Source organism: Halichoeres trimaculatus, unplaced genomic scaffold, assembly GCF_033239565.1.
Source record: "Halichoeres trimaculatus isolate MK-OKI-2021-1 unplaced genomic scaffold, fHalTri1.1 fHalTri1_scaffold_29, whole genome shotgun sequence".
Lineage (NCBI taxonomy): Eukaryota > Metazoa > Chordata > Actinopteri > Labriformes > Labridae > Halichoeres > Halichoeres trimaculatus.
In genome coordinates this window covers 162231-171679 of record NW_027437207.1, presented here as the reverse complement: position 1 = coordinate 171679, position 9449 = coordinate 162231, and the positions used below count along the sequence as shown (strand labels likewise).

Below are 9449 nucleotides of genomic sequence, written 5' to 3'. Positions count from 1 at the left end.
AAAAAGTAAAACTTTGCTGTTGTTCATTTAATGTATAAATTCACATTATATGGACTCAAAAAGTCGTTTTCAGATTTAAACTATATTTTCAGGTTTGTACTTCTGACTGAATCAATATTTTTTATTTCGTTTCAATATGAGTTTGCAATTTGACATCAAAATGAAATGACTCATTCAATCAACCTGAACGGATCAGGTGTTGATCGTTTCGCGCATGCGTGTTCCGGAAAACGAAACCTGAGGATCTGACGGGAACGGCCGAGTCCATCTTCAGCCTCTGCAACTCCTGGGTGGAGGGAAACTTTGTTTCAGGTAATAAAAGACAAAAATGCGTTTTTAGACTGTGACATCAACCATGGTTTTATCGCCCCGTTCATCTATTAAACCGCCCTTTGGGTCGTCTGCCATGGTATCACCAGGCTGTCTTGTTGAACTCAGCTTGCTAGCTTATAGCCCACGACAAATAAGCTATAATTTTTCGACAGTGCACGTTCAATCCCTGTTTAAATTACTGGTTAACTTAGTATGCATTTTTGAGTCGTTTCAAATGTTTGACGGCGTAACGTGTTAGTACTGTGAACGGGAGCCATGAGGGGTGTAGCTGTTTATAGAGTGACCGTGTTAACGAGTAACCTGTAGCCGAACGCGGGTTTTTCGCCGGCACACTGCTTGGTATGGACCTCGCCTCTATATTTAGTTATCTTTATTAATGAGAAAAATGAGAAAATGTACTTATTCCCATTTCTTTTTAAATGTAACATTAAAGGAGGAGGCAGCCACCAGATAATTTTCAACGCTGTTGTGACTGCAGCGCATTTGGCCGGAAGTCACTATTTATTACGGGCACTCTTTGATCCGAAACACCGGTGTATGCTCTACAGCAGGGATGTCCAACTCGTGCCATGGAGGGCCAAGAGGCTGCAGGTTTTCTTTCCAACCAAGAACTCCACCAGCTGATTCCACTGATTAGCCCCTGCTCTCTGCTTGAAGGTGAGGTACTCAATGGAATCAGCTGGTGGAGTTCTTGGTTGGAAAGAAAACCTGCAGCCTCTTGGCCCTCCATGGCACAAGTTGGACATTCCTGCTCTACAGCGTGAGCTCGTCAACCGTGAAGTACAAGTTTGGACGAGTTGAACAACACGTGGAGTGCCAGTAGGTGCGTGCAAATAAAACTACAGAGACTAACCTGCTTCTGGGTTATGTGTGTGTATGTTTATGGAGAGAGATTATGTGCGCGCTTGTAAGTGTCAGGATGGAGGCATTGTCCCTTTTTGATGACAATGCCAAAACTATCAGAGCTTTCTATCTTTATTAACTTGCCCATATTTTCGGGGTACTAGCTGTCTTCTAAAAAAAAAAGAAAAAAACAACAACTAAATAATCAATGATATTTTATGTAAGTGTGAAATAGCTCTTTTCCAAAGGTGTCTGTATGGCTTCAGCTAAAGTTAACTTACTTTTTTTTTTTTTTAAAAATTTATCTTGCAGTGCAACATCTGAAAAGCTTCCAGACTTGTCCATTGTGGTAAGTTAGTTGTTAATACCTTATAAAAATGTAATTTATCATTCACTGCCCAAATAATCGTTTGTCCAAAACTTACTATGGATAGTTTTACAGGGTCTTGCTAATTCTCACTAGGTTTGTATTTTACACAATGACTGCAGGATGTGCGCTTGAAATATACTATATTTTTGCATTTTATGTATTTACATTATATCCATTCTCAACATAAAGCCTAAACATATGTATAACCAGTTTACATTACATGTTAATGGTTCCCAATTTGTATCTAGCACCTACTAAGTGTGTTGGCTTATTAATAACAAGAGAATATTGTTTCCTTTTTCAAGGAAATTAGCTGCTCTGAGGCCTGTCCTCATAACTTGTGGTAAGTTCCTTCACAATATCATGAGAACATTTTTAATTAATTGGACACTTAATTTGACCCAATAATAGCACTGGCTCAAATGAAATCTGACAAATTGATTTGGCAGTTTCCAGGTCTATTCTATAAACTTAAGGTATTGAAGTCTTGTTTTATGTGTGATGACTGTGTGTTTGCTTAAAACTTTTGAATGTGCCGCTGTCTTTTCCAGGACCCTCTTGAAATAGAGATTTTTAATCTCAATTAGTTTTCGTGGTAGATAAAAAAATGTAAATATAAAACTTATGGCGTTGTTACCCCAACAAATTAAAAATATCTCTTGTTTTTTTCTCTTGTATTTCATGTTGCATCAGTTATCCATGCATGTGGAAATGTAAAGACTGTGACGACTCATTGTCAAGAAGATCTGAACTTCTGAAACACTATAAACTTTACCATCTGCATTATTGGCGGGGCCATCCTTACCCCTGTGTTTATTGGAAAGCTCTACTAACGCACCTAAGTAAATATCATCCTCAACAATCATCACAGAAAGAAAGCTCATCAAAAAAGACAACATTCAATTAAAAATGTCCAATATGGCTATTAAGGTAATTTTAAAACAAATTCAATTTCAGGATAGGGTCAATCTTATTCCCTTGAACATGGAAAGTTAATTAAAAACTGGTCAATGTCCACATTATTTTCACACAGACATTTGTGCCTGCACAGGGCCCTTCATCTCCCACTCCGCTGTGATATAGTGAGCAGCTGTGTTGGCAACTTGGGGACTTTTTTTTTTTCTTTTCAAAAAAAGCAACTAGTGATTTTTATGTGAAATAATTCAACTTATTACTTTTTTCTTTTCAGGTTTGAATGTCACACCATCTTAAAAATACAGCCAGGACCATAATATACATGCTGGTGTCTACTTTATGTACAAATTTGTTGCTTTGCATCAATTTCATTGGTGATGTCCTTATTTTCAGGTGGTCAGCTGTGATTGTAGCTGTGAAAAATATATGTTTTCAAGCTTCATCTTGGATGCACTTCTGTTTTTGTTTTATAGATCAATGCTGAGTTTATGAGAATAAAAACAGTTCCCTTGGGGACTAAGTTACTGGCACAGTTGGACCAGCACTCCAAACTATTGGAGGTTATCAGGCGGAAGGGGGGAGCTGTAAGACAGAAGATGTCTGGTGTCTTACAGCTTTTGGATGAGGTATCTATGAAGGGGTTTCTTGTCTGAGGAATGCTAAATATTTATTTTTTGTTTGTGATTGTACTGAATACCATTTTTTGAATCAGACTTTGGACATCAACACAAGAAGAGAGCCTATCTTCACATCTCTGATGATGTACCTGGGGGAACCTGTTGAGCATTTGATCAAAGAATATCAGGTAAGGGCATCTCACTCACATATAGGGAAGAGGTTTTAACCTGGAGTGCAAAAAGTTTTTTTATACAGTATGTTTAGGTTTCATTAAAAATGGCTCTTGTGCATATATACACATGAATATATGCAAGGTCTTTGATCTCTCAAGCCTCAGTGTTACAGTCATACTCAGTTTATGAGACTTGCTCATTATGCAAAAATGAAAGATTTGGACCGTAGCATGAATGGGCTATGACTGTAGAGGTGATATTTGTGATTTGAATAAATCATATTTTATTGTCATGGCTTGAACTCTAAGAACAAAAAGAACTCATAAGCAGATGTATCAAAAAACACCAGGCATAAGGAAAGATCTCAACAAAACACATTGTTAGCAAACTATGTTTATAGAGGGAGCACTGCACAGTGAAACAAAGGAACAAAATCTAGGACAGGGTTTGTACAGGTCCTTGAAATCCTTGAAAATGCTTATTTTTTCATGTTGTGTTTTCAAGGTTTGAAAGTACTTGATTTTCTATTCAAGTGCTTGAGAATGCTTGAATTTATAATCGTATATAACTCACTACTCAGCTTCCTAACTCAACAGATCGATCAAATAGAGAGAAATAAAATAAATTGTGGGGGAAAAAAAATGTTCCATCTGATGGGCTCGCGGGTGTAACATAACTGGTCTGTTTATATGTGCGTTGTGACGTCTCCCCCATGAGGATTGTTCCTTAAACAGCAAGCCGGGAGGCATGACCGTTGGCTGGAGAAAGAAAAATACAAATTTTGGATTAAATGTAGCGCAAATCCCCGTGCAGCATACTGCAGTGTATGTAAAAAGGAGATTGCAGTGGAAGCTATGGGCAAGTCGGCACTCGCCAGCCACGAGAGGTACCCTGGAAGCCCTACATGTTAAATAGCCAATTAGCCTGCTACCTGTTGAAGCTAACCACCTTTTTATGCTTCATGCTAGGCATGAGTGATGAAGGCAGTGTCCCATTTAACATAAAGGTAGTGTTGCCTGGGGGTGTTTGTCGGGGCAGGTTATAAAATAACTGCGGTCAGGCGGTGACAGGTTTTGTCTACAAATACCGGGTCGTGCCTGGTCTGAGCATACGGCCGCGGCGGAGTGGGAGGCTCGCCCTGTACATACGAAGGAACGAAACGGCGTTTCTCATTGAGACCCGGCACAGATGAACAACGGTCATGTGATAACCTGCCGGTTAGATGGCTTGTTTGTGCTAAAGCCGCGCTACCGGCTTGGTTTATTATAAGCGTCTGAGATGTGGCTATCTTACTCATTGTTTGAGAATAAGAAAAACCATAGAACTGGATACAAAAAAAGTAGGGCTGGGTTAAAAAAAAATCGATTCTCAAAAATAAAAACGATCCTCATCTTCAAAATTTGACATCGATCGATCTTTTAATCAAAAGAAAATATTCCCTTTCTTGGCCGGATTTCAGTTTTGGACTGCAGGTGCTCCACACAGAATATTCCGTTCCTGCAAGTCAGTGTGGGATATATAGTCATACCCTATCTGTGTATAACTGACAGCGAGTTTTTGTAGGGTTATATGAAGTAGATATCTGCCCAAGATGCATCTGGATCAGCGCGTCTCCTCACGCTCTCCTTCATTAGGAGATCACAACTTTGGCATGCAGCAGTCTTAGCGTAACAGATTTTACTTAGCATTAGTTATGTTTGATCAGAACTGCAGAGAGACAGCGTCAAACCACCTGTTTCAGTGTTTTTGTCCTGCTGCAACATGACGTCTGTGTCAGATTATGAGAAAACGCTGTCAATCATCCTCCTCATCAGCTGACGCTTGCGCGAGCTACTGCTAATGTGCTCGCGCTAAATGATAAGCTCCATGTGTTGAACGCTGGTGTTTTTAACGGGTGGTTGTTTGTTACAAGGTGTTCAGATTAATTCTGAAGGTCTGGACAGGAGATATGACTTCACTGTTTGTCTTCAGACTGATCCACTGAGAGCTGTCAGCTGCTTCATTAACATACACGGTGTTGGGAAGGGTGCGTTTAATTTGTTCTCCCAGTCTGCCCTGTTTGTGGACCATCTACTGTGGAGGGATGTTGTTTTCACAAAGGAGGGAGCTGCATTAAAAAAATTGTTGTAATATAATAAATATAATATAAATCCTCATAATACTCCTAATACTCTTAGTTTAAAAGATAATGATACCAGTTTCGTCAGCAAGTGATGAGAATCAGTTCTTTGAGAAGTAGTAAAAAGACAAGAATCAGGAAAAAAATGTTTTTTTTTGTAAATACGAGTCTTCTCTGTGAAGTTGTGAACAAATGTGCTGTTCAACACAATGAAATTGCTGTTTTGTGTGCGCATCAATTTCTTAACATTATGAAATTAACAACCGCTCACAGTACTTGAAAAGTTTGAAAATTGACCTTGAAGCTCCTTGAAAAGTACTTGAATTTGACCATGAAAAATCTGTATGAACCCTGCTAGGAACAAAATCTGGCAACAAGACAAGGGAAGACATAAGGGTTAAGGCAATGAGGTGATTGGGAGTGAGGAGACGGCTGGGGAAGCACAATCAGGGATCAGGTGTGGCAGTGCCAGGCAGGAAACAAAATCTACAGAAATAAGAAAAGACTTGTGAACTTTCAAAATAAAACTTAACACTTTAACAAGACATGAAACAAGAACAAAAGGGGGAACTTGACTGAAGAAAAAGCAGGATGATGACTGATGAATTAAAATACCTGGAGATGAAAGGCAAAAAGTTGCACACATTTTTACCTCCGCCAAGGAGGTTATGTTTTTGGGAGAGTCTGTCCGTCTGTCTGTGAGTCTGTGAACAAAATAACTCAAGAAGTTATGGATGGATCTTGATGAAGTTTTCAGGAAATGTTCAGCATGGAAAAAAGGAAGAACTGATTCGATTTTGGTGTTGATCCGGATCAGCGTCTGGCCACTATGACGAAAATGTGATTTTTGTGAATAACTACTGATATAAAATAGATATCATTATGAATCCGTTTGCTAATGGAGTGTTTTTATGGTCAAGGAATCTAAATATGTACATCAAATAAAGGTAGGAGTAATATTTATAGTAAAAATCATAATATGGTCGAGGACTGTGGTGCTGGCAGAGGTATGTGCTCTCTGAGTGCTTTTCTAGTTAGTGCTGCAACTTTTCTGAAGGTGAATCTTGCATCTCGTACCACAATGTGCTCTATGGTGCACAAGAGAAAATTGTGCTTGGGTCATTTGACTGATCACTGTAAATACAGTGCATACCACTACAGTGGATACCACATTCATTTTAAGTTAAATCTTGGTATAAAAGTGACCACTGTAGCCATATATAAAATGGGAACACATTAGAATCTTTGAATGTTTTTTTTTTTTTTTGGCAGGATATTCCAGAAAATTAGGCTGAAAAGCTGAAGCAGACTACCATGGCCATCTTGATCACAGGATGGGAGAGTCCACTCCACCCAGCCAAAGACATCAAGATAATCATTGAAGGAACAGAGGTTGTCAATAATTTGCCCTCAGTTGCAGCAGCTTTTACCATGATCTTCAGGCTCATGTACACACTTAATCTGAAGTATCCAAAGAAATTGGAATCCACCTTTGAGTTTTTGCAAAAAGTCTTGATGGATCTTGATTGCAAAAAGATGAGCCCGAGAGTTGACAAAAACTGTGCAGCCAGCTGTACAGCTCAGACTAGGCTAAGTTTAGTTGCACTGACTCACTACATTGTTTTGTTTCTACTGGTGGTTTAATTTTGTGTAGATCTATTTCCAGTTGAAAATTCAAGCAGTTCAAAGTACGAGGGGTTGATGCTGGAGGTTCCAGTCACATTACAAGACAAGACAAGACAAGACAAGACATACTTTATTAATCCCCGGAGGGAAATTCAAGTTGTTTTGGCACTCTTCCAAGCAAAGAATTGTACACTCTGATGGCTGCAGGGAGGAATGATCTTCGGTACCTCTCGGTCCTGCAGCGCACAGAGGTAAGACGTCCAGAACTGCTGCTGATCCTCTGGACTATGATGTTGTGAAGTGGGTGATCAGAGTGACGGATGATGGCCTCCACTTTCTTCTGTGTATACCTTTCCACCACAGCCTCCAGTGAGTCCAAACTGGATCCAACCACGGAGCTAGCTCTCTTCACCAGTTTTTCCAGTCGCCTCTTGTCCTTCTGCTTTAAACTATTTCCCCAGCATACTGCACCATAAAACAAAGCACTGGCTACCACGGACTGATAAAACATCTGCAGCAGCTTTCCACAGACATCAATTGATCTGAGCTTCCTTAAGAAAAAGAGACGGCTCTGCCCCTTCTTAAAGAGTGCATCTGTATTAAGGGACCAGTCCAACTTGTTGTCCAGATGTACACCAAGATATTTGTGGGTTGACACCACCTCCACGTCCACCCCATGGATGTTAACTGGCTGATGGCAGAGCCCAGACTTTCGGAAATCCACAATCATTTCCTTTGTTTTTGAGGTGTTCAGTAGGAGACAATTTCTATGACTCCAGTCACAGAAAGCTTTTATCAGATCCCTGTATTCAGATTCCTGTCCATTTTGGATACACGCCACAATAGCAGTGTCATCTGAGTATTTTTGGATGTGGCAGGACTCAGAGTTGTATTTGAAGTCTGCAGTATAAAGTGTGAATAGGAATGGAGCCAGAACAGTTCCTTGTGGAGCCCCCGTGCTGCTCATGACCGTCCCAGAGACGCAGTTTCCCAACCTGACAAACTGTGGCCTCTCTGTGAGATAGTCTGTGATCCAGGAGACAAAGGATGGGTTCACTCCTATGTCTTTGAGCTTATCTCTCAATAACATGGGCTTGATGGTGTTAAATGCACTTGAAAAATCAAAGAACATAATTCTTACATAGGTGCCAGGTTCTTCTAGATAGCACAGGGCACGGTGGAGCATGTATATAACTGCATCATCCACTCCAATATGATTTCTATATGCAAACTGCAGAGGTTCTAGTGTGTCTTTGACCTCAAGTCTCAACAGACGTAAAAGCAGCCTCTCAAAGGTTTTCATAACATGTGAGGTGAGGGCAACTGGTCTGTAGTCGTTAAGTTCAGCTGGGCATTTGAGTTTTGGTACCGGCACAATACAAGATGTTTTCCACAGAGCCGGGACCTGACCCAACTGTAGACTCAGGTTGAAGTTCCTCTGAAGGGGTTCACACAATTGGGCAGCACAGTCCTTAAGCAGTCTTGGACACACACCATCTGGACCAGCAGCCTTCCCTAAGCACAGTCTTCCTAACTCTAACCTCACTCCTAAAGCTGTGACAGACGGTGACGGTGGAAGAGGCACAGGTGTAAGAGGGGATGTAGCAGGAGTGGTGGAGAGACACAGATGTGTAGAAGGAGCAGCAGTAGAAGAGGAAGTGGTCGCTGTGTCAAACTTGTTGAAGAACTGGTTGAATTCATTAGCACGTTCAACATCACCCACAATTGGCTGCCTTGTCTTTGTGTTATAGCCAGAGATGTTGTTGATTCCTCTCCACACCTCCCGCATGTTATTATTTTGTAGTTTTCTCTCAATGTTCTTTTTATATTGAGCCGTTCTTTGTCGCCATCTCTAAAGGCTTCCTTTTTCTGATTGAGGATATCCTTGATGTCACTTGTGATCCAGGGTTTGTTATTGGGGAAACGGAGTACAGTCTTTGATGGTATGATATTGTCTTTACAGAAGTTGATGTATTCAGTAAAACAGTCAACCTGTTTATCAATATCTATACTATTTTCATCTGTTTCTAACAATACATTCCAGTCTGTGCACTCAAAGCAGTCTCTCAGAGCCTCACTGGCCTCAGGTGTCCATTTTCTAACTGTTACAGTAGTTGCATGCTGCCTCAATAAGCAGGGTCTGTAACAAGACTGAAGTAAAACCAGATTGTGATCCGACCTGCCCAGTGGTGGTAATGCAGTGGCACTGTATGCATCTTTGACGTTGGCATATAGAAGATCAAGTGTTCTGTTCACTCTGGTTGGGCAATTAACAAACTGTTTAAATCCAGTGAGATAAGAGGAGAGGCTAACATGGTTAAAGTCTCCAGATATTATTATGAGAGCCTCAGGATGTTGAGTCTGTAGCCTGGCAACAGTTTCTTGGATAACATCACATGGAACTTCAGCAGTTGCTTTGGGTGGAATGTACACGAGGATTGTTATTATATGA

At 40.4% G+C, this 9449-nt stretch overlaps 1 long non-coding RNA gene across 2 annotated transcripts; it reads left to right on the top strand.

Moving 5' to 3' along the window:
* Positions 1 to 222: 222 nt before the first annotated feature.
* On the top strand, positions 223 to 8779 carry LOC141786452 (uncharacterized). Of its 2 annotated transcripts, none has more exons than XR_012597765.1 (6): positions 223 to 312; positions 1489 to 1525; positions 1852 to 1889; positions 2935 to 3087; positions 3174 to 3266; positions 6644 to 8779. It is a non-coding gene; the product is annotated as an uncharacterized LOC141786452 (long non-coding RNA). The 2 variants fall into 2 exon arrangements; XR_012597766.1 differs by lacking the exon at positions 223 to 312 and adding an exon at positions 1034 to 1156.
* The last annotated feature ends 670 nt before the right edge of the window (positions 8780 to 9449 follow it).